The sequence below is a fragment of the Aquila chrysaetos genome, chromosome 7, assembly GCF_900496995.4.
Source record: "Aquila chrysaetos chrysaetos chromosome 7, bAquChr1.4, whole genome shotgun sequence".
Classification (NCBI taxonomy): Eukaryota; Metazoa; Chordata; class Aves; order Accipitriformes; family Accipitridae; genus Aquila; species Aquila chrysaetos.
The window spans coordinates 36,341,130-36,363,300 of record NC_044010.1 but is presented as its reverse complement, the minus strand read 5'-3'; the positions used below and the strand labels follow the sequence as shown (position 1 = coordinate 36,363,300).

Below are 22,171 nucleotides of genomic sequence, written 5' to 3'. Positions count from 1 at the left end.
CTAATAAGTTACTTTAAGAACAGCTGCTAGGAAGCAGAGACTTGTGTTTAAAAAGAAACAAGTGGAGCCCTCCTTCCTCTCCCCTCCTCAAAGGGTTGCAGGAAACAGTTCTCTCATATAGCCAGAACACCGCACCAGCGTTCACACGTACCATATGGGAGGTAGCCCTGGTATTCGGTGTTTGATGCCCTAATACAGCAATGGGCTCATTTATCTTCTCCACTGGCAAGTTCTTCAAGTCATTGTATCAATGTACTGCCAAGCATTAAACACCACGTTCTTCACTTCCAAGATCACAGTCATTCTTTTCATCCGGTTTCTCTCAAAAAACAGCTCAAACAAAACAGAGAAGAACAATTTCCCTCCCTGTCCCCCTCAACTATTTCTCAAATCCCTACTTGCCTTCTGTACAGCCATGCGCAAGCAGCTTTGCTGATGACCATGTCTATCATAGTCATTAGACCAGTACTTACTGCCTTTCAATGCACAGCTTGGACCCTTCCGGAGAAGGGCCCAAAGCGCATACAAACAGCATGAGGAAAACCAGAAATGTCAAGTATTACCCTCAAATAAAATGGTTTGGCTCCACTTCCACAGCCTCTTTGCTTTGAGCAAAGCCTGTAGCACTCTGGTATTTGTCCCTTACATTAAGAACACTGCTGTATTACAGACCCAAAAGGACACATCCCTTTTTACCAGACAGAAAGCCGTAGAGAGACACTGCAGCATGTTGCTTCTCCAGCTTCGTTACACATGGAAAACAAGATTTATCACTCTTGCGCCAGTGCCCTGCTTCACATGCTGGGCACCGTCTCGCTCTAGCGGGACTCCAGAGCTGTGTGGCTCTGGCTGGCAACACAGCACAACTGCCTCGTGTGCCTGCACCGGGGCTCACTGCACCCCTGTGCATCTGGGGACTGCAAGTCTTACCAGTACTGCTACAGGGTAAAGAGAACACTAGCCAAAGCACAGCTGGTTCCTCTCTAACGCTTTTCGAGGACAGCGTTTGCCCAATTGATCCATAAAGTACAGCTGGTTTACTTGCACTTCCTCTTAAAATGGAGAGGGATCAACTAAAAAATGGGTTAGTCGTCTTTCTGATCCTTCCAGTTTCAATGCTGGATACAGAACCTGCCAGCGTCCCTTTTTCCAATCCCTCAGTTAATTGTATTTGACTTCTAAGATAATTAGAAGTTAATCTTAACCCAGGAATTCTTTACTTTTCTGCATTCCTGCCCGTGTAGGACATCCAGGCGATTCAGGGACAGGCCAACAGGCAAAGGGTGGTCAGCAGCTGTTTTGTTGAATCCCAAGGTCAGGCTGGAGAGAGGATGGAGAAATCGGAATTTGCTAGAATGAGGAGAAGCAACGCTTCTGCATCTGACATATATATTAAGATCAGCTAAGTGAAGTGTCTAGGAAGCAAACATCTGCCCCAGCTTAAGACAGCAAGTTTCAGCATTATTCGTTTTTTCTTTTTTACAGTATACCCATATCATGTGCATATTCAAAGACCTGCCAGTAAAATCTTTTTTTCTCCCTTCTTTTCCTAAAGCACCTTGTAACTACACAACATTGACCTTTCACCACAAAACCTCCATTTCCTCCCATGCAGCTGCACTGAGAACTGCAGTCAACTTTGTACTCTCCCTGCTTTCACACCCTCACCAAGTGCCTGCTTTTCACAGCCATGCTGCAGGACAACACTAGGGTAAAACCCAGCTCAAACCAAACTGCACGCTTTCATTGCCTTTTAGTGCCTTACCTCACAGGGTCGTTTGACTTTACAAAAGTCAGAGACCGCTCCCCATAGTATTGATCTTTATCTTCTCTGATGAAAAAGTTCTTAAATGCTTTGCATCCTTCTGGGTTCCCTCCCTTATTTATATACCTCTCAAGTAAAGGGCAAGAAGGCAGATGTCCTACAGCTTTCTTGGGTACAGACTTGTGTCTTGAGGCTCCATGTTCACGAGGACTCTCTGGTATCCAAAAGATACTATGTGCCTCTCAGTAGAAGGAGGAATACAATCTTTTTCCTTTACGCAGCTTTCTACATTCATGAAAGACCTAATGATTAAACACTTTGAGACATCTACCTCTCTGTTAAAAGTTGCTGAAATATGCCACCAAGTTCAAAAGCCATTAGAAGGGAGAATGACAGAGACAGCATGATTGCATCAGCCTCATTTCATTAAGAAATCAGGTTTAAAAAAAACAGATGCACAATGTGCACTAAGGACATCACAGCCATCTCATGAAACGTAGTTATTTATGAACTCAAAATTAAAAATTAAACCATTAATCATTCTGTAATATAGTATTTCCAGTTCGAACTCCAGGTTTTAATTAATTTATTGCTGTCGAGTGTAGAATTCATCTGAAGTTCACGAGGTTTGCATCAATATGAGTATGAAATTAGAAATTGGTCCACTGATTCTAATATTCCAACCCAGTGAGAATTAATGTATTTGACAACAGCAAAAACTGCAGCAGCCAGTACTTGCATCTCTAGCCTTTTGCCTTCAGTTTTTCTGAGCGTGCTGCTGCCATTTTCCAGCTGCTTCCGCTCTACCGTACCATATTTATCTCCACTTATTAAACAAATTACAGACATCTTTTGCTCTGAATGTGTTGCCCCCACCCTGAATTCTGGTATTTCACCTACCTCATAACATTTTTGCTAGTTGAGGAATTGAGTGAAATCCTTATGATACTGAATTCTACCTTTTACCATCGTATTTTGAAATACCATATTTTTAAGATTAAGCTTTGTAAATCTCCTCGATGTCTGTATAAACTTGGCAAACCCTGTCTATGAAGAAAGGCTAATAATGTTACAAGTCAGAAGCAGTGCAAAAAGGCATTTTGTTGGCCACGTCTCACCAGAGTTTCCTCACTGTTTTTCAGAATTCTACAAACTCTGCTCATCAAAAACACACATGGAAAATTAAAAACTATTTCTTATTCAAAGTGAGAACTATCTGTTCCATGAGCTGCTTCACGTGTATGAGGAGAACAGGTACAAACAGCAGCAGCCAGAAGCTGAAGAAAACGCCTGTTCTCTCAGTATACTTTCTACCCTCCAGATTCCTCTCATGACCCAACTCACGCTACTTCTCTTTTAAAACCAGCTATGAAAGTCACTAGCATAAGTGTCTTTTCCCTCACCTCCCCTTACAAAATCAGAAAACCCAAGAACACTAACCAGCTACCCAACCATTGAGGCAGAGACATGAGGGAAAGCTTTCAATGCCGCTGCCCATACCTATTTTGTGGATAAAAGTACAGGTTCCAGTCTGGTCGTTCTAGCATCCCTCAGAAGTACTGCATTGCCACAGGAGCAGTGGATTGTTTTCCTGGATATTTCTGGGACATACCGCACAAAATATGTTGACCATCTTGAGTTACATTCAATGCCTATAAGTAATTACCTCAGTTACCTCTAAGAAATAATTTTCCTTGCAGAATATGCAATACTTTTCTAGCTAAAAGCCAAAAGTGCAGTGGCTATCTAGCTTTTAAAAGTGCAATGATATATTCATAGCAAATACCTGATATAGGAAAATATTCAGAAAGAAAGTAGGTAATTGATGGTCTTCTACTTCCTGCACTGTACCGCATCTCTTCCTAGGATGAGGAGTTTGGGAGCCTGACCCATGGGATGCAGAAGCCATTCTAAACCAACGGACAGAGTATTTACCTAAGGCATCGCCCCAGACTTCAAAAAAAAGGCAACCTGAGGGTCCTGCCCACTCTGCCATGGCACCACTGAAAGCAGTCTCTACTCAGCCCTGATTTATTTTAGAAACATAGCTTTAGAAGAACCACTGGCAACCACAGCTGTCAAAGTAAGCTAGAAAACATAGCTTAGATCAACAGCAGTGAGTCAGTATAGCTAATAAGCAAATGAAAGGAAGTGAGGTGTAACAACAGTTTTGGTATCCATTTGAACAGTCTGTACTAAGGATCTCCAGATATGCTGTAAAAATAGACAACTATTCAATCACATCCCACATAGCATTACAAACTGTCTACTACAGACCTAACCTTTTAAACCTAAGCATGACAGGAAGATTTTCTTAGTTTCTCACACAATATAGGTCTTCTTCACTGTGAGGGTGGTGAGGCACTGGAACAGGTTGCCCAGAGAAGTTGTGGATGGCCCATCCCTGGCAATGTTCAAGGCCAGGTTGGATGGGGCTTTGAGCAACCTGGTCTAGTGGAAGGTGTCCCTGCCCATGGCAGGGGGGTTGGAACTAGGTGATCTTTAAGGTCCCTTCCAACGCAAACCATCCTATGATTCTAATTTCCCTGCACATCCCTCAGTGAAATGCAAGGCTGATTCAAAAGTTCATTAAAAATCCTGCTTGTCATGAATTTCTAAAACTGAAGTGTATGGAAGAGGACCTTAAGCCAAACTTAGGTCACAAAGATGCAAATTTGTTTGAGTTGTGAGAACTAAGAATATCATGTCAAAAAGAAAAAAAAAAAAGTTACTGAGTTACCATCATGGAATTAGATGAAAACTTATTCCTTGAAATTTTATCAATCTTGGCTTTGAAACAGCACCACAGACAGTTTTTAGAAAAGGTCAAGAGTAAAAGATTATCACTGCTATCTGCCTGAAATAATATTCATTATTTTGGTCTTGATCTAAAGCCCATTAAATCATAGAAACTTCCACTAATGTCAATAGGTTTGGCTCAGTATCTGTAGAGATTTTTTATGAGATTAGTCTATTTCCATCAAATAGAAAGCCTTTTGCTTGACTTACCATCCTAATGAGATGCCAATATGTCAAGCTTAAAAAAAACAAAACAAAACCACCAAAGCTGTGCATATTTCTCTGACATTCATTGTCATTTAATAGGCATAGAGAATGAGAGGTCCTGAAGAAATTATTTTATTTTCTTCTGCCATAGGTAAAGTGTAGGTGTTAACTCTAGGCATGTGATGGTCACTCAGAACAATGACAACCACATGAGGAACACACATCCTCAACAGAAACACTAGTCCCTGTTCATGCCTCCTCCACTCTTTAGAAATCTTTAATTTTATTATTACAAGACTGTAAGTTTACCAATTAAGCTTTAGGAGAGAGAAGGTTACAAAATAAAATGCATACGTGAATAGTTTCTGTGCACCAGCAAGCCCCTTTGGGGAATGACCACAGAGTCATCCCTTCACACCACAAATGCCGTGCTAGGGTATGGCCCCGCTGTGGGGAGCCGTTTATGCGCTCAGAGCACCTCCTGCCACTGCAACACCCCCCTGCCCTATGGAGAATATCCGTAAGAGGTCCACATCCTACCAGGACTTCAGCCTCAGAGCTCCTTCCTGCTTTTAAAATGTGCAGCAGCTTCCTATCAAGCTATGGGTTGCTCTAAAAAAAAAAAAAAAAAAAAAAAAAAAAAAATCAAGATAACCAGTTGTTTAACTCGTATTCTGTAGATAGAGACCACAGAATATGTAAACAAAGCAAAGAAAAACATTCAAACAACTCAATGGAACCAGAAGGGGATAAAACAGCTCTTGATGCTACATATCACTGCACTTAAGGGGCAGTTTTCCCTCTTCCCTGCCCCAAATGAAGTGTTACTGACATAATTAAGCCTCCTCCCCAGCTGCAGAGAGGACTGTGCTTATGCCTCTGCTAGAGATGAAATTATATTTTTCTAACTTGTTGCTACAATATTACAGCTGAAAACACAAGCAATATTAAAATGGCTATTTTCCAAATTTGATTTCAACCATTTCCTTTTATCATACTCAGCACATACAAAAAAAAAAAAAAGAGAGCAAATGTGCACAAATTCGATTTCTCCTCAGCATACACATTCAGTTAACTCAGCTTCTATTTAAACAAATGGATCAGATAACCGAAATGAATCCTGACTTGCTTAGAAATCTGCTAGCTGCAAGGCAACCTACACAAGGAAGCAGAACTGGTTAAGAAACCTCTCTCCCTGCAAGCATCTCTTTATCAACAAAGAAAACAATGGTATTTTCATAAGGATTTTCTGTTCACAACAGGAAAACTAGAGAGATTCTGTTGCAAGTTCACTGGGTAAAAACAGCCCAGACAACTTTGATGTCATGGCTGAATATCACTGAACTAAGCTGATACAATTTTTTTCTGTAGAACAGCCTCACCATACTTGCAAGACACTGCAGGATTCTCTGTTGAGCTTTCTAGTGAAGAGTCCCACTACTTCAAAACCTGGTTGTACATGCGTGTAACTTGTTTTTATCTCCAGAAGACAAACATTGCCTTATGGTTTAGTAAACTTAGGATAGTTTCTATTACAGTATGTCATTTACAACTGCTTGTAGGTGTTTGCATGCTGTTTCTCCCTTGTATACATGCACGCCATTTGTCATCGTTCGGTCTGCAGTCTGGCACTTCTGCTTTAGTATAAGCAACACATAAAGTTAATTTTTCCTAAAGCTATAATTACAAAACCTTAATTGCATATTAAATTTAGATTAGATAATAATTTGCAAGTTTGGCTCATTTCTTATAGATACAGATGGGTTTTGTGGGTATATGCATATTTACAGAAACTTGGGAAAGCCCTTGTAGAACTCGGCCTTCATAAACCTTGTCCTAAACTTGAATATTACTGATTACAAAGATTTACCAAACTGCAAGCATTTGAGCTCAAGTTCTTTCTTTGACCTGCTTGCTATCAAGAGCAAAAAAACCCAACCTGTAACTTATCTTGTTCTACATGGCATACGATTAGCCTAATTTTGAAAACCAAAGGCAGGTAGACACACATTACTCCCCCTTTCTACTAAAGGAAGAAACCAGAAAATTCACCAGTTAGGGGCAAAAAATAAGAGCTTTTCAATTCTGGTCTCCTAAACCAAAAAGAAATTGCACTTGAGTAAGCCTTGCTGCAGCAGAGCTAAGCTAAACTGCAAGTTAACACGCAGGTTTAAATGCACCAGCTTCCCCATTAAAGGGTGCTAGTAACCCAAGAGCGCAACGGGGGTCCCACACCCCTTCCCAGTGCTGAATGCTCTTCCTGGGGGCTATACAGGGCTGCATGTTTGCCTTTCTTTGCAGTACTACAGAAGTCAACCTCTCTGCTGCAGCCACACAGAGACACAAGCCGTTGACCCAGGGCAAGGGGGAGCGATGCTCCCACCGATCTGTTGGCACAGCAAGACACAGCAGGAATGGACCTGGCTCTTACACAGAGAGGGAGAAGATAAGCAAGACTGCAATTTAAAAGAAAAAGGGATAAAACCAGGGGAAAATACCAGCCCACAGCAAGCCATTTTATGCTGAAACGCATGAGCTAGAACACTGTCATACTCCATATATTTTAAGAAATAAATAGGAACAATTATCCAGTTTTGCAAATTCCTTGTGGCTCCAGACAGACAGTTAAGCGTGACTCACTCAGAAATGGCTGTCAAACACCTTCTGCCAGTCTTCCTCCTTATCTTGGGAACTTTTAAACCTCCCCCTGGCCCTTTTTGTTTGCTTGGGGGCAGCTATTCACCCCCCTTTGCTACTTTAGATAAAAATCCTTCAGGAAGAAGCAGGATGCTAATCCTTGCTAGCTCTCCAGTTCCCTATTGCTTCCCTCATGTTATACTCTCCTCTTTTTGTTACACATGCCGGCAACTTCCCAGGCCTGTGCAAGATTCCTGCTGCGTGCCACAGTGGATTTATGCCATTCAACCATTGTGTATGGCATTACAGGCATCCATTGCCTGCCCATCTGGTATTCAGTTTGTACATCAACCTCAAATTCTGAAAAATGCTGTAAAGCTTCCAGCTTGCACAGGTTTTGAGAGCAAAAGCAGCCTGGGAGAAGCTCTTGGACAACTCGGCACACTCCAGCAGGTCGAACAGGTCCACTCCAATTCTCTAAAGGACAGCCAAGTATTTTCTGTCCTGCTAACTGCTCTCTGCAATTTCACTCTGAGCGCAACAGCAGGGTGTCGTGCCCAATTTCAAGTGCAGCAGATGATAGGCAATACCGGGACGTGATACCTGCCAGGTAGTACTAGGATACTCTTGGTGCTAAATGCTCCCTTCTCTTTTCCCAGCCAGGTTCACTTGTCAATGACATCCAAGAAAGGACTATCAGTGGCACCTTTGGTAAATATTGTGCATCTCTTTACCCCTGTACGCAAGGGAACAGATACCTGTGAGAGCTAACAGTTAGACAGAGCTTACTGCATAGTCTGGCAGGTATCACACATCATTTAACCACTGCACTTGCAATGAACAAAGCTGCCACCAAGCACAAGACATTTAATCAGTTTTGAATGCTCATCATGAAAAACAAGCCAAGAAAGCTGTAATAACCACAGTATCTGCATGCTTCTGACTTGCTCCAAAGTTACACTGCAGACATGGGAAATCTTTTCCTTAATGACAACACACAGCTTCAGGATGCTGTAGACGTAGAGCACATCCCCACAGGCACCTGCTTGCTTGTATTGCTCACGCTCTCTGCTGCTGCCAGGTGAACTTGTGTAAGTCGTGACTTACCAGTTTGTGTGTAGTGCCACAGTGATATGGCTTGAAGGTTTCTGGGCCTCAGCTGGCCAAAGTCGGGGGTGGACAGAGTAGGTCAACAGCCTACAACTGTCCATAGGGATCTGCTCTAATTCCCCCATTGCCACCTCTTCCTTAAGCCTCAGGAGGAGCTGAGAAACCTCCCTCTCTCACAGAAAGGAAAGGATTAAAAGTACTTCTCCACTACGCAGCAGCAGGATTAAGTGGCTGAAAACACACATGCCCGCTCCCGCAGCCAGGGCTGGAAAATCTCTGTTTTCTCCATGACAGAGGACCCCAGACCTCTGGGCAGGGGAGCAAGAAGCTACATGCTTCTCCCTGGAAGGAGCAGGGTGGAGGGGATGACCTGTTTTAGCCAGCTTTACAGCTCACGCTGTGGATGCTCTGGAGGTCTTGTAGATTTGGTGGGTTAGCACCGTACTGACACCCGTAAACAACACTCCTCAGCTACCAGCAGGTCTCAGTATGGTAGGGCAAAATTCCACATAGGCATGGTTTTGAAAATCACTTTGCTTATATACATACATATATATAAATATGAATTATATATATATGATATATAATCACATACAAATATATAACTATAACTTATATAATTTTATATATGTGATAAATTTTTCATATATATATATATACACACATATTAAAAAAACATACACAGGACATACCAGCAGTTTCCAGGACAGCAGTTGTAGGCCTGAGAGAATTTTATTCTAACCCAGTAGTTATGCTAGTATTTGGAAAGAAATGGTCTGTAGAAAATTAGCATTATAACCAGAGAAATGGTGGGAAGTGGAAGCCAGGAGGCTTCACAATTTACAAGTAATGTCAAAAGGCTGGGGTGGCCATAATCACAGTTCTTCTCAAGTCAGCTCATTATTTATTCCATCCCACTGCAGTTTACACACTTATGCAATTGCTACACAGGATCTGTGATCCCACAAATCTGTGATAAAATCTGCATTTTGACAGAAGCATGAATCTTCCTTTTTTTCAGGCAATGTGGCAAGAATATCAAATCTCTTCCCTCTCCACAAAAGTAATTGATGCCAGCTGAATTTTTCCTGTTGAGCTAAAGCATAGATTAACCAATGCAGAGTAATAAGAAAATTAAAATGAACATTTTATATATATTCTTTTCAAAAAGGACAGACAAAAAGAAGTAATTCTTCCCAGTTCTTAACTGGCTTGGAACAGATTCTTGCCTTGCATTTAACTTCACAAATGCTAAAGAAATTCTATCTGTGATAGATATTTGGTTTCTCCTACTTTTGTTCTTTCTGCACATTACTGTTATTGCTTCACAAACACCTTGAATATTGGAGGGCACTGTTGCCCCAACCAGTCTGGGTGCTGACACAGTTCTCATGGTTGCGACAGGCCAGGTGGAGCTTAGAGAGCAAGGGCTGAAGCACAGTAACCCACCTTGCACCCAAGCCGGCCCCAGACTCATCCTTACAAACTCCCCCTCCACTTTATGTGAAGGCGGGCAAAACCAACAACATAAGTACGTACTGTGAGACAGAAATACAACCTAGGTTTTTAGTTTGATTAAAAAAAAAAAACCAAACAAAAAACACTTACAAAAATGAAACACACTCCAGTTGCTTAAAAAGATGGAGGACCGAGACCAAAACTGGCTAGATAATCTATTACAAACATGTAATTAACCACAGAAACAGCTGAAGGTGTAAGTTGCCTCAGTGAGTTCTTCTCAATATAGCTGGAAAAAGGGCGGTTTTATTATTTTGAAGAGCTCAGGACTTTTGCCCCACCTGACTGGAGGTCAAGTCAAGATTTAACCAGGAAATCACATTCTGCATCTAGCAGCTCTATTATTTTCAGTCTTTCCCATTGAGCAAATGCCAATACTGACATTTTCTCCTCAAATGTAAGCATCTTCAATTCCTCTTGCAAAGAAAGACTTTTTGCCTTAATTACTTCTGGTTTCGATAGAGCTAGCAGGTGTAGCGAGATTATTTTCTTCATTTCAACTAGTTCATTCAAAGTTAAAAACCCAACTGGGAGTTGAGAAAGGAAAGAGCCTCTTGCAATCTCTGAATAATAAACAGGTGGGAGAAAATGAGGTCTCTGAATTTTAAATGGGGCCAGACTTTCCCTGGTACTTATGTCTTGGGGGTTTTTTTCCCTTATAGTAGGCTTCTGTTCTTGAAATGAACACATTCTGGCTGTGGCTACTCTCTTTAGTGAGAAGAATACTGTCCAGAGTGGATTTTCAGAGTAATTCAATATCCCTCCAAAGCTTTTCATTCTTTCTGAAGTTATTAAGCCAGATAGTTTGCCTGCACAGGTGAAAATGCATTTTTATGAATACAAAAATCTGAAGCTACTACAATTACAATTGGTACCACAAAACAGGATTTGGTCAGATTTATGTCTAAATGCTGATAGGGGCACTTTTTAAGCATTAAATGAACGCTACAGGGAGAACACTAACAAATATTTAAGGAGTAACACACTTAGTTTGTCATCACCCTGACTCCTATTTTCTGACTTGAGATTATCATCTGCTTTGTATCTGGTAATTAAGTCTCTCATTAGGTCCCAAATTCTGAAGTTTAATCAAGTTAAAAAAGGGGGGGTTTGTTTTGAAAAAACAGGTTAAAATATAGCTATTTCAGTGAGAAACTTTAGTATTTCTATATTTCAATGCAGGGATTTACAATTTGACAGAAGATCTTCTGGAGCACCCTTTCCTGAATCACCTGCTCTGATCTGTACAGCTCCTAAGTTGCTTAAAATTTCAGAGTGCCTCCACCCTCATTGAAGAGAGAGGTTAGCCAACAGCAAGTGGCCAGAGCACTAGCCAGCTAGTTGAAGTGGCAAACAACAAAGTAATTAGCCACAGTGACGACTTTAAAATATTAGGAATTTTTTTCTAGATAGCCCAAATAAATTTCATAACACCAATAATCCAGCACTCTTCAGAGAACAGCAAAGGGTCTAAAGAAGTACAAGTTAAATATTGTATAACAAGGCATCATTCGGAAAACGTCGCCTGTTTCCAGATCAGTGTACTGTTTCCTCAATCACAAAAGTGCACAGCTCCCAGCTGTCCCTTGGAGTCACTCCCCTGAATGGAGGGACATTTTCCGAAGTGACCCATGCAACTGCAAAACAGAAAACTTGACACATGGGACTGCCACTGCTGAGGTCAACAGCAAGTTCAGTACAAGAACTGCACAGGGCAAGCACAAACCTCCCTCAAAACGGCACCGTCCCCACATCCCTACGGAGCCAAGAGCGGGGAGGATGCCCAAATCTGATTCACAAGCGCTCAGGTAGCAAAGAGGAACGGGAAGATAGCAGCCTTGAAATGTAAATAGTTGAAGAGCTGAGAGACTAAGGTGGAGTACAGGAACAAAGCATCACAGGGGAGCAGACATCACCACCAGACCATGCTCCCCTCTGCCACCTGTAGGTTTGAATTCACGATGAGAACAAGTCTTCCATCCATCACTTTCCACCTCCATGCCAGTATATTTAGCACATTATTTCCCACCCCTCGCTACATGCAACTACAGGAGTTATTTATATGTCAGAAGAAATCCTCATCACTTTAATTTTCCCCCTACTTGCTGAATCCACAGAGTAAAATGACAATCTGGTGTTCTGACATCAATTTGATAGCTAGCTACTACTACGTCACAGAGACATAGTTGATGTCACCACTACAACAGTTTGATTTAATCAGGCGGGAGGAGCTTACTAATTGCCAGAAAAAACTCCGAACAGGGCTATTTGTTTCCTAACTTGCTAGGTGCGGGAAGGAAGCCGCGTCCACATGCACACACTCGTCACAGCGGTGCAGCTCTCTTCAGCTCTGCCCCATGCATCAACTTCCTTCCACCAGATCTGCTCCCAGTGGATGAGTAAGGCAACCACTGGTCAATCCAAAAATTTCTCAGACACATCAAGAGGATAGTAAACCTAAAATATCCCTGACTTATCTTGTCTCTTCTCCACATAAATGTCTATTTTCAGCAGTGTACCTTCTATTATTGATCTCTTGAGAACAACAGAAGTTTTGTTTTTAATTCTCTCCTCACCATAGCAATATGTGTACCAAGTAGAAAGATGGTCTATTTAGTAAAGTGCATTTGATGCTATTCCTGAACACAAGATATAAAATAGTATCCTAACAGTTTGTGAGTTTTATTTTTACAGTAAGTTCCCAAGAACTCAAGTTCCCATCAATCTTCTGTCATTACAAGTCACTTCCTCAGTTGTGTTCTCTGCTAAAAAAATTTTGCACAAGGGCTATTATAAGTACAACATTTCTTCTGACATTTCATTTCATACTATCATTTCTAGTTAGTTTTCTCCGCAAAGCTTCTCCCTCTCCTCTGTGTTAATGCATTCTTGATATCTACACTCTGACGGCATTTTTGTCATCTTACCTACTCCCAGTATACACAGCCAATTGTCTCCTCAATGTTTCCCTGGATGACAGTTCCTGCGAGCACTTTATGATCTTTGCTACACATCTTGAAATTTTGCTTTCAGCTTCTAGTTTTATAAATAAATTGGATTGTGCGAAAGCAAACAGAATACATGCATGACAGTGATGTGGGAGAGATCATCTTTGACCAATTACCGATGAACATGTATTTCAGACTATAGGACAAGCGGGAGAAGGAGAGCAACCCCAGCTGCTGATAGCATCTATTTCCCTGGCAGACTCCTAATGCAGGATGAGAGATCAGCTCCTCACATAAACAAGGCCAAACTGTAGACACCTGCATATGGTTTGATTCTGTCCTTTCCAGGCAAAAAGGCTGCCAACAAAGAAAACCCATGAGCTGCTTCCAGTTTTACTTCGGTTTCAAGGTCACCAAACTTCAGATTTTGCTTCGCATTGTCAACTGGCCTCTCTCAAGAAGCAGCCTCTGGAAAAGGTGACCTATTGCTCACCTTTGGACATGGACTAATAAGGCATCTCAGTTCCCAAAATTCTGGATACATATGAAGTCATCTTGGAACGTCACATCACAAAGCCCAACCACCGACACAGCTTCTCTCACCCATTCACCATCCGTCTGGCTACACTACCCGAACACAAGCAGTGCAAAGGGAGAGAGTACTGGATCCACGCCGCAGTCATCACACTGGGCATGTACAGGACAGCCATCACAGACATACTCTGTATTAGGGGCCCAAGTCCTGCCAGGGCACACGCTCCCCCAGCGGCAGCTCACAAGGGTCTAAACTCAAAGAGCCCAAACACAGATGTTGGGAAGATCAAAAACTTCTCACTAACAACAGCCCTTCACATTCCTCAAACTTCTTCCGAAAGGAATTAACAGCAAAGCCTGCTCCTCACCAAGGCTTCCTTTCTCTCTTTCCAGACATTAAAAGATAACACCGATTTGTACTACTGCTAGCTGTATCAACAACATACAAGTAGGGGTTCAGCACTGGAACGAGCTGTCCAGAGAGGCTGAGGAAACTCCATCCTCGGACATTTTCAAAACCCAACTGAACAAAACCCTGCTGAAAGCCTCCTCAAACTCAGACAGCACTCTCCAGAAGTCCCACCCAACTATATTCTTCTTTTTTTTAAATTATTTTTATAATGAATGCTTGTAAAATTACAAGCCCGCAATTACGATCTCCATAGAAAAAAGGATGCTGAGACCTCATATTTGACCATGGGAAACCGTTCTGAGACCTCTTTCCTCCTTGAAATATCATCAAGTGAGCTATACAGGAAGGCAGGCAATGCACTTTGAGCAATAATAATTAAGTCCAAACTGCCCGAGTTTTCACTCCACTTCCCAGGTGGTTTTTGCAGCCTGCAGTGAGCTTTATGTTGCCATGGCTACTCTTACAAGCATTTCACCCCTCCTTTACAACTAATCACATCACAGCTGCAGTGTAGACATGTCTTATCAGGTAACTCAGGCACAGATTCATTTTTTCCTCTACCACCTCTGCAGATCTAAGATTTGATTTAAAGCAAGTTCATCCTTCTTAAGACAGATGCAAGTTTAAGTATTCCTTAGAGGACTTGTTTAGCTACTCTTAACCTATTCGCTAGCATTAAAATGATGGGTCTCTCTCTCACTGTATCTTCCAAATTTCAGAGTGTTAAGAGACAACTGTTTCATGTCACAGTCTGACATCATTTGTTTGCAAAGGGCATCCAGATCAGCCACTGGGGACCAAGTGCCTGGGGAACTGTATGTTGCACATCCCCAGTGAAACAGGAACAGTGCCTGCCTCTCCGGACTAGAGGTCTGTGGCAGAGCAACCACTGCAACGGGCATGATCAGCAAAGTCCCTGAGGTCAACTCTGTTTGTGTTCAAGAGTAAAAAGCAATCTGTGCAGTGTTGACAGCTGTTCTTCCAGTCTTTCCTCCAGCCTTTAATATCTCATGTTTTTCCTACGCTCCAACTCTGACCAATATATAGGAATCTTTATGTAGTTAATGCTTAACAATTGCTCTGGTTGCAGAGTAGAGCTTGAGTAACCAGATACTCATCGTTAGAAAGCAGTCAGCTGAAGAAAGGAATTTAACAAGTAGTTCCAAAGGCCTGGTTCCCTACAAACTTGTATTTCAGTGTTGACTGACGCTTTTACAAGCTCACATCTTTGTAGAAACTTGGCTATCAAAGAAAACTCAACTTTATGTTATAACATTTCCCTAAGGTGAGGCTCTTAACAGCCCCTTTCTCCTCTCCCCAGCTACCTCCATAAAACTTGTAGGATTCCAGTTATTTTGGAGACACCGTTGCTGCCACCTGCCAGCCAAGCATGGCTGGAAACCCCTCAATGCGTTCAAAACATATGGCTGAGGAGAGGGACACAGATAAAATGTATTTGAACAGCACAACATTAAGTTTTATTTCCATAGTGAAGCAGGCTGAAAATCTGCCAAGCTCAACCTCTTCGAGTCACCAAAATTAAATACAGAGCAATTCTATGTTAGCCTGGATAAACTCATGGTTTATGTACATGGGCATGGTCATTAAATTCTTTGGGTAATGAGTTTTTAAGATATTCAAGATTTCCACGTTTGCAGATCCACGAGCAGCAGCCACAGCACAGAAACAACCCTTTGAAATCAACATTGAGAACACTGATCAAAGCTTCAACTTCGCTGAAAACTCCTGATTTATTTGAATACTCTATGCTCTTAAAATTGCATGGATTGGTGCTACGGGTGTGTTAGGAAGATACTGGCTGTTTTAATCTCCAGGCACTTATCTCATAGACAACTACCCAGTCAATGTAGGACACCTATCTTCTCAGTGCTTCAGTTTAAGCTGCCTAAATAAAGCAGCAAAGCATACATTGTCTTCTACACAAACGTGGCAATATTTCAAGCACAGCGAGCCCATAGATTATGGGCACATTATCCACAGATAATAGATGTTATATAGAAATATATCATGTCATGCTTTGTGTGTCGAGTGACAATCTGTACAGATGCACCCGGAAAACTGAAGTGCTCCTCCACCAGGCTCGGGCCCATTCCTCCTCAGCCTCCCTTAATGGTGGCGCAGACTGTTGCGCACCACAGGCCTGACAAAGAACGTGCCAGCCAATGCATAATGCTCCTCTCCCCCGCCATTTTGAGAAAAACATCAGTGAAGTGGACTAGCATTTAGACATGTGAATAATATACTAAGTATAGACAAGGCATACACTTTTTAAATCTCCATCCCAAGAGCCCCTAACCCGTGAGGGGGCCCTCTCTCCCCTTCAGCCAGCAGGGACGGCAGGGCCCGCCAGCAGAGCCATGCTCTTCATCCGCTCTGCTGCTCCCCTCAGGGCTGGGGAACTGGTGCAGAAGCACTAACAGATGACCTGGCTACTCATTTTTGCTTATTTATCTCCCTCAGAAGTCAATCTCTCTTTAAAACAATATTTTAATAGGCAGTCACTATGCAGTCTTTTGCTGCGCTGCTCTCTGAAGAAAAACACAAACCGAGCACTAACTTGACAGGAGCAGGGCTAAAAGCTCATGTTTGACCAGTTTAGCATTTACATTGCAGCACTCCCCAGAGTGCTTAACCATCCCCAGAGCCAGCAAAGCCAGGCTCCCCAACAGCACGGAAACGACCTGCCCTCGCTTTGTGCAAATCACCCCTCCAGCAAGTACAAATTAGGAACCTCCAGGTTATTCTGCCTAAAATAACAGACAATACATTCACTCCAAAAATACAATGATGGGAAATACTAATAAAATCCAAGTGAAGATGAAGATAGACATCATTAAAGATGATGTGCTAAACTATTGCTTCAAACACCTGAAACCAAGAGAGCAAAGCACAATTACAGTCAATAAGCAAATAAAATAAATGGGCAGTGAAATTACGCAGCTCATTGAAACTGCCTGAATATACATGCAAGTCTAGCACAGGCCTCCCCTCTCTCAATCTTTCTCAAAAAATGCTAAACTATTGCAGTACAAAATACAACAGTAGCCAAAACTTCGTGATCTGAATTATTTTGCTCTTAACTCAGAGAAGTGCATTAATGAAATAAAAAAATTCATGGCAAGTTCAGATGCTTCAACACATTACTCAAGCTACAAGGCAGGGCTAGAAACATGGTAAGATCATTGAGTTAAATGACCTTAAGTTCTAATAAAAAGTATACCAATTAACCAAACTAAATACATGTTAGTATTTTGGGCTCCTTTGGTGGCCAGAAGCTGAAACTTAAAGAGGACAGATCTGGCAACAGGGTAAAAAGAAAGGAAAAGGCATTTGTTTCAAACATTTTGAAGCTTAGAATGGGTCAATCAAAAACCACAAAAAATTAAAGAGGAGGATTCTTATGAGTTTATCCTATATATTAGGTGATGACAAGCACACACAGAATGATAAATCCATTATTGATGTGCTAAGCAATTTGTTGATTGGTAAAAAATGACAATTTTTTTAGGGTCTCATGTTGTGGGGAGACTTTAACCAAACAAAATCCCGACTTCTCACTAAAGAAGAAGATGTGATATCTCATGCTTTTATAATTTCTGTGGACTTTAGTTTTGCATTATGGGTTATATAACCCGTATATACACTGGATTGCTGCAGTGTATCTTGTGAGGCATTCATACCTGATAGCAGAACAAGCCTATGTGTGGAGACATAGATGGGCAGATGCATGTGTGCCTTCTGGACTATTTGCTGTACGGTTGCCTGTACCTTCAGAAGACTGTGATGGTCCCTTGCATGTCTTCCATTGCTGCCTGAACACCAGCCTTCACATATCCGAGCAATGCATTTGTTTCTTGGGGGGTTGGTTTTTTGGTTTTTTTTGTTTTTGGTTTTGGTTTTTTTTTTTTTGGGGGGGGGGGGGGGGGCACGCTGGATTTCCTAGGTCGTTTCTGAGGTTGGTGGTGTTCCTGCATCAGACACGCAGCAAGGGAGTCAGCTGCAGGCCTGCAGGGTGCCACATAAATCCCAGAAGAACAAAGATCCTTCACTTCCTTAGACGAATTCCTTCGAGAGTACAAACTAAATTTAGCCCAGAATGTGACCAAAATACATCCTGTCCAGCAAGCTAATAAGGGTGCTCCAATCAAGGAGAAGCAAAAGATCACAGATGGAATTACAGAAAAAACAGGTTAATCTCTCAATATGCAAAGTTGATTCCCCGCTGAACTGGTTATCTCTGATCTTAATCACCCCAGCTCTGGCTGATGATATTCTAAGGGAATTGCAGCAGCAAAACTAACACATTTAAGAAGAAGAAAAAAAATTAGTCTTTCTAGTTACTTCCTAAAGAGCAGACTTGCACTAAAAAAATTAATAAACTGGAATATTTATCAAAGTCAGCTTTCTTCAAGCATCAACAAATTAAAAAAAAACCACAAACCAACAAAGCCAAAAAACCACTCTGAGATACTCGTGTTAGGTCTCATCCCTATCTAATCAGAGAGGTTCGAATGAGCTTTCTTTTCACAAACAAATAGATGATGTCATTCATTTTCTCCTGAACCTTGAGGTTGTTGAAGAAGAGGATCTGACCTAATACCAGTTAATTCCTGCTGTGTGCAGAATTGTAATCTCTCCTGCAAACCCGATCTGACCTGGATTCAAGTCAAGAATTTTCAGAGTGAACAAAACAGGGGGGAAAAAAAAAAGAATGACAACAGAGATGTATATGCTACGCCTATAACATGCACGCAAATTTATATTTGTATCAATACAAAAGCATAACTGCTATCAGATGCATATACTACACCCCAATACTGCGTCAAGACACGTGGTATTAATTAAAAACTACACTGTGTTCATGTATATACCTACCACATGTACTTTCTTTGGTAAAAAGAACATTTAGCAGGACAGCTGTTAACATCCTTAAACTCTACATTTCCTGGTTTTTAACATTAAAACTGTAAAGTCACTTAGATATGTCCCATTTTCCTGAACATTTTGAGGACTAAAGAGGCTAGTAATCACACACATCTTAATTTGAGCTGCCATGCTGTATAGCTGAAAGCTTACATATCTGTAGAGATTCACTGTAAAGCTGAAACATAAATAAACTCATTAATACTAGAAGTGTGTGCATACACACACAGAGGATTGTAGGCTTGTAAATAGCACAGGCATAACTGCCTGGAGGAAATACTTGGCAAAAATAAAGCCAAGATCACCCCCCCATTTATTTGTCTCTTCATTGCCTTATAAAACAAACAAACAAAAGAACCCACACGTTATGCTGGAGACTTGCTCTCAGCAACATCACACCCCTTGGAAAGTTTTCCAATTGTAGCCATATTAATTACAACTCCGGCAGGCTTTTCCTTTTATAGTTGAAGAGACATGTAATTTTTCCACTAAAACTAGTCAACAGATTACACTTGGGTTTCTAAAAGTTGCTATTTGCTCCAGACGCAGCTCTAAGAATTTCCAAGATTTCTTTTGGCTGAAAGTCTTGGACATATGTAGAGACGCATAGAAACGAAGCCAGCCCAGAAATCTAGGGCAGCCCTGCACTGCTCTTACCTTTCCCAAACGCACGCAGGCTCATCGCCACGTGCTCCTGCAGCATGGTGAAAAACCCAAGTACGCCCAGGCTCCCGGCCCCACTGCTCCGTGCCACCACCCTCCCCAGCACCAGCTCACCCCCCCCAAGGGGAAGCAACCTGCTGAGCTCCTGGTGGGGGGGAAAACCATGGCAGTCCTTAATTTGCACCTGCCTGAAACATTTCTTTTGAAGCGCTGAAGACACAGGTGTCCCACAAACACCCTAATGCACTGTAAGCCTATCGCAGCCTAATTTCCATGTTGCATGCCAGGAGAGACAGCCACGTGAATGCTATGCAAGAGCATGAAATAAGAGTGAAAGAAGTTTAAAAAGGCTCTCACAACTAACTGGAAAGACACAATCGCCATCTTACCCAACGCGTGCTATGGCATCCTTAGCCACTATGCTCTCAGCTGAATAAAAGCGTACAAAAACTCAAACAGCAAAACCGAGTCCCATGACAAATAAAGAGGGCACCAGCACAAATCAGGGAAGGTATCTACCCCAGCCACACATCAGCCTTTGAGAGCACTTCAAAAGGACCACCACACTCTCCAGCCCACCCCAAGAAAGCATTTTAAAGGACAAGCCACCACTGCAGTCGCAGCGCAAAATCCAACTTACCAATACAAGTAATAGGCTAAAGCCAGGGCAATGAGCGTAGCACAGACTCCAGCTAGCAAGCATATACCTGACTGGTTTACCAACATCTTCCCGATTTGTTATTGATCAATAGAACCAAAAAAAAGGAGAAGGAGAAATGGAACGCAAAAACGGACGATGCGAGTCTTGACTAGGAAAGCAAATCAGTCTTGACATGGAGGAGGGATTATGATGACAAAAGCACATCGAGGTAAATCTGGAAGCGCTGCAGCGACTAAAACTGACTGCTCAGCAGCAGGAAAAAAGAAGCTGGGTGTCCTCTCCATTACGTGGCTTCGTAAAACACCAAACTGAAAAAGCTCCTCTCACCTCAAGAATGAACGTATGATTGGGGCAAAAGTGGACTAATATTTAAAATAGGTAATACTTCTCAAGAAATATTACTGTCAGGTGGTGTTGCTGACAAACTAAGCTTTTGCTTTAATCCAATAATCTTCTTACAGCAAATTACCAGGCTACAATCAACTGGATTCGCTCGTGTGGTGAGGTATGTATGTTCAGCACTGCCGCTTGACACTTTTTTTTTTTTTTTTTTTTTTTTTTAAGAGCTGACAGAAGATTTTAACAAAATCTAGATTTTAACACAAAGGAACCTCCTGTCCCACCAAAGCTTGTCTCTTCTCCATGAAGAACGAACATAAGGCTTGAAACTACATCACAGCAGAGAAAGGGTTTGGTCTGCATCCAGAGTGCAGTCCTTGCAGGGCAGAAGGACTGCTCGTCTTCACGGCGCGACAAAGGGACATCTTTGAACTGCACAGACTAAAGAAAGGGACTTGGCAGCCAGCCAGGGAGCAGGCTCCCGGGTGCTTTGCTCGGAGCGGGACTTGGGACTCCACTGCCCTTACCCCTTTCTCTGCGGGCCTTGGAAGAGAGCTCTACCCAACTAAAGACGACGGTATCTTCTCTCTCTTCTCCCCGCTCCAAATTCAGGGCTTTCGGGAGGCCTGAGCCACAGCAGGCACGCTCCAGTGGCTTGGTTAACAAAAATGGGATACCAGAACCTAGAGAAGAAAGAAACAAGGTGGCAGCGGTTACACCCTACCCAGGCGGCAGGAACACGGTGCCGTTGGTATGATTAAGGCTCAGGGGCCCATCCGGCTGTTCTGCACCATAATCTGGACGGTACAGGTAAAGAGAGACTTGAGGCCACGTCTGCACAGGGACACAACAGTCGGACTGAAGAGTGTGATTCCCATTCACCTACCATTACACCAACACAGCCCTTCGTGCAGATACACTGGCATAACTGATCCTCACCTGGTAAGAGTTCGGCCTTTAAAAGAAACAAGAAGAAACGAAATCCAAACAAAATCTAGCTTAAATGCCAAAGAAAAGTTGAAGTGGTAGTCACAGTCTGCGACGCTCCCGTTTTCTGACGAAACTTTACCAGCAGCACTACAGAAAGCTACGGCATGCTGTTAGCTCCTCTTAAACCCTCGGCTGCCCTGTTAAGTGGAGTCACAGAGATTTTAGGAGATTTCAGTAAAGTGGAAGGAGACAGTACAAAAACACTTACGATACAATAAATAGAAAGTTTTTATAATCAAAGAAACAGGCAATACTTAGAACTATTCGGCCAAAAAGGAAAAAAAGAGGCTGTGAATTTAAAAATCACAGCCAAATAGGAGATTTTATCTGGTACGAAGTTCAGCGGAGCTGGGTGGAAAAAGAATCTAAGAAGCTGCCTCTGAGTTTAAAAGCACACACAAAATAAATATGACATACTCCAGAAAGTGTGGTGAATAGTGTCCAGTAGAAACCAACTTCTCAACCAGGACAGAAGCATCACAGCATTCATGAATCAAAGGAAAACTTTAGGTGCTCTCTGTGCACCACATCAATAGGTCCTCCTGCCCTCTTATATCCTGCACAAAGTCCAGGTCAACTGTAAAACCTTTTCCAACCTCACCTGTAGTTCAACCACATTTCTCAAGTCACTGCACAGATAAAAG

The 22,171-nt window shown here is 42.1% G+C and overlaps 1 protein-coding gene across 5 annotated transcripts in view; it reads right to left on the bottom strand.

The window, feature by feature from the left end:
- Positions 1 to 22,171, bottom strand: part of AGPAT3 (1-acylglycerol-3-phosphate O-acyltransferase 3) — a 92,633-nt gene that overhangs the window by 18,299 nt on the left and 52,163 nt on the right. The window contains exon 1 of one of the 5 annotated variants that reach the window (XM_030020208.2): positions 20,178 to 20,599. The exons of 3 other annotated variants lie outside the window; for them this stretch is intronic. The gene's annotated coding sequence lies outside the window, so the exon portion shown is untranslated. Of the gene's footprint in view, positions 1 to 19,531; positions 19,699 to 20,177; positions 20,600 to 22,171 lie in introns of those variants that run through there. One more of the 5 variants, XM_030020210.2, reaches the window with a different exon arrangement.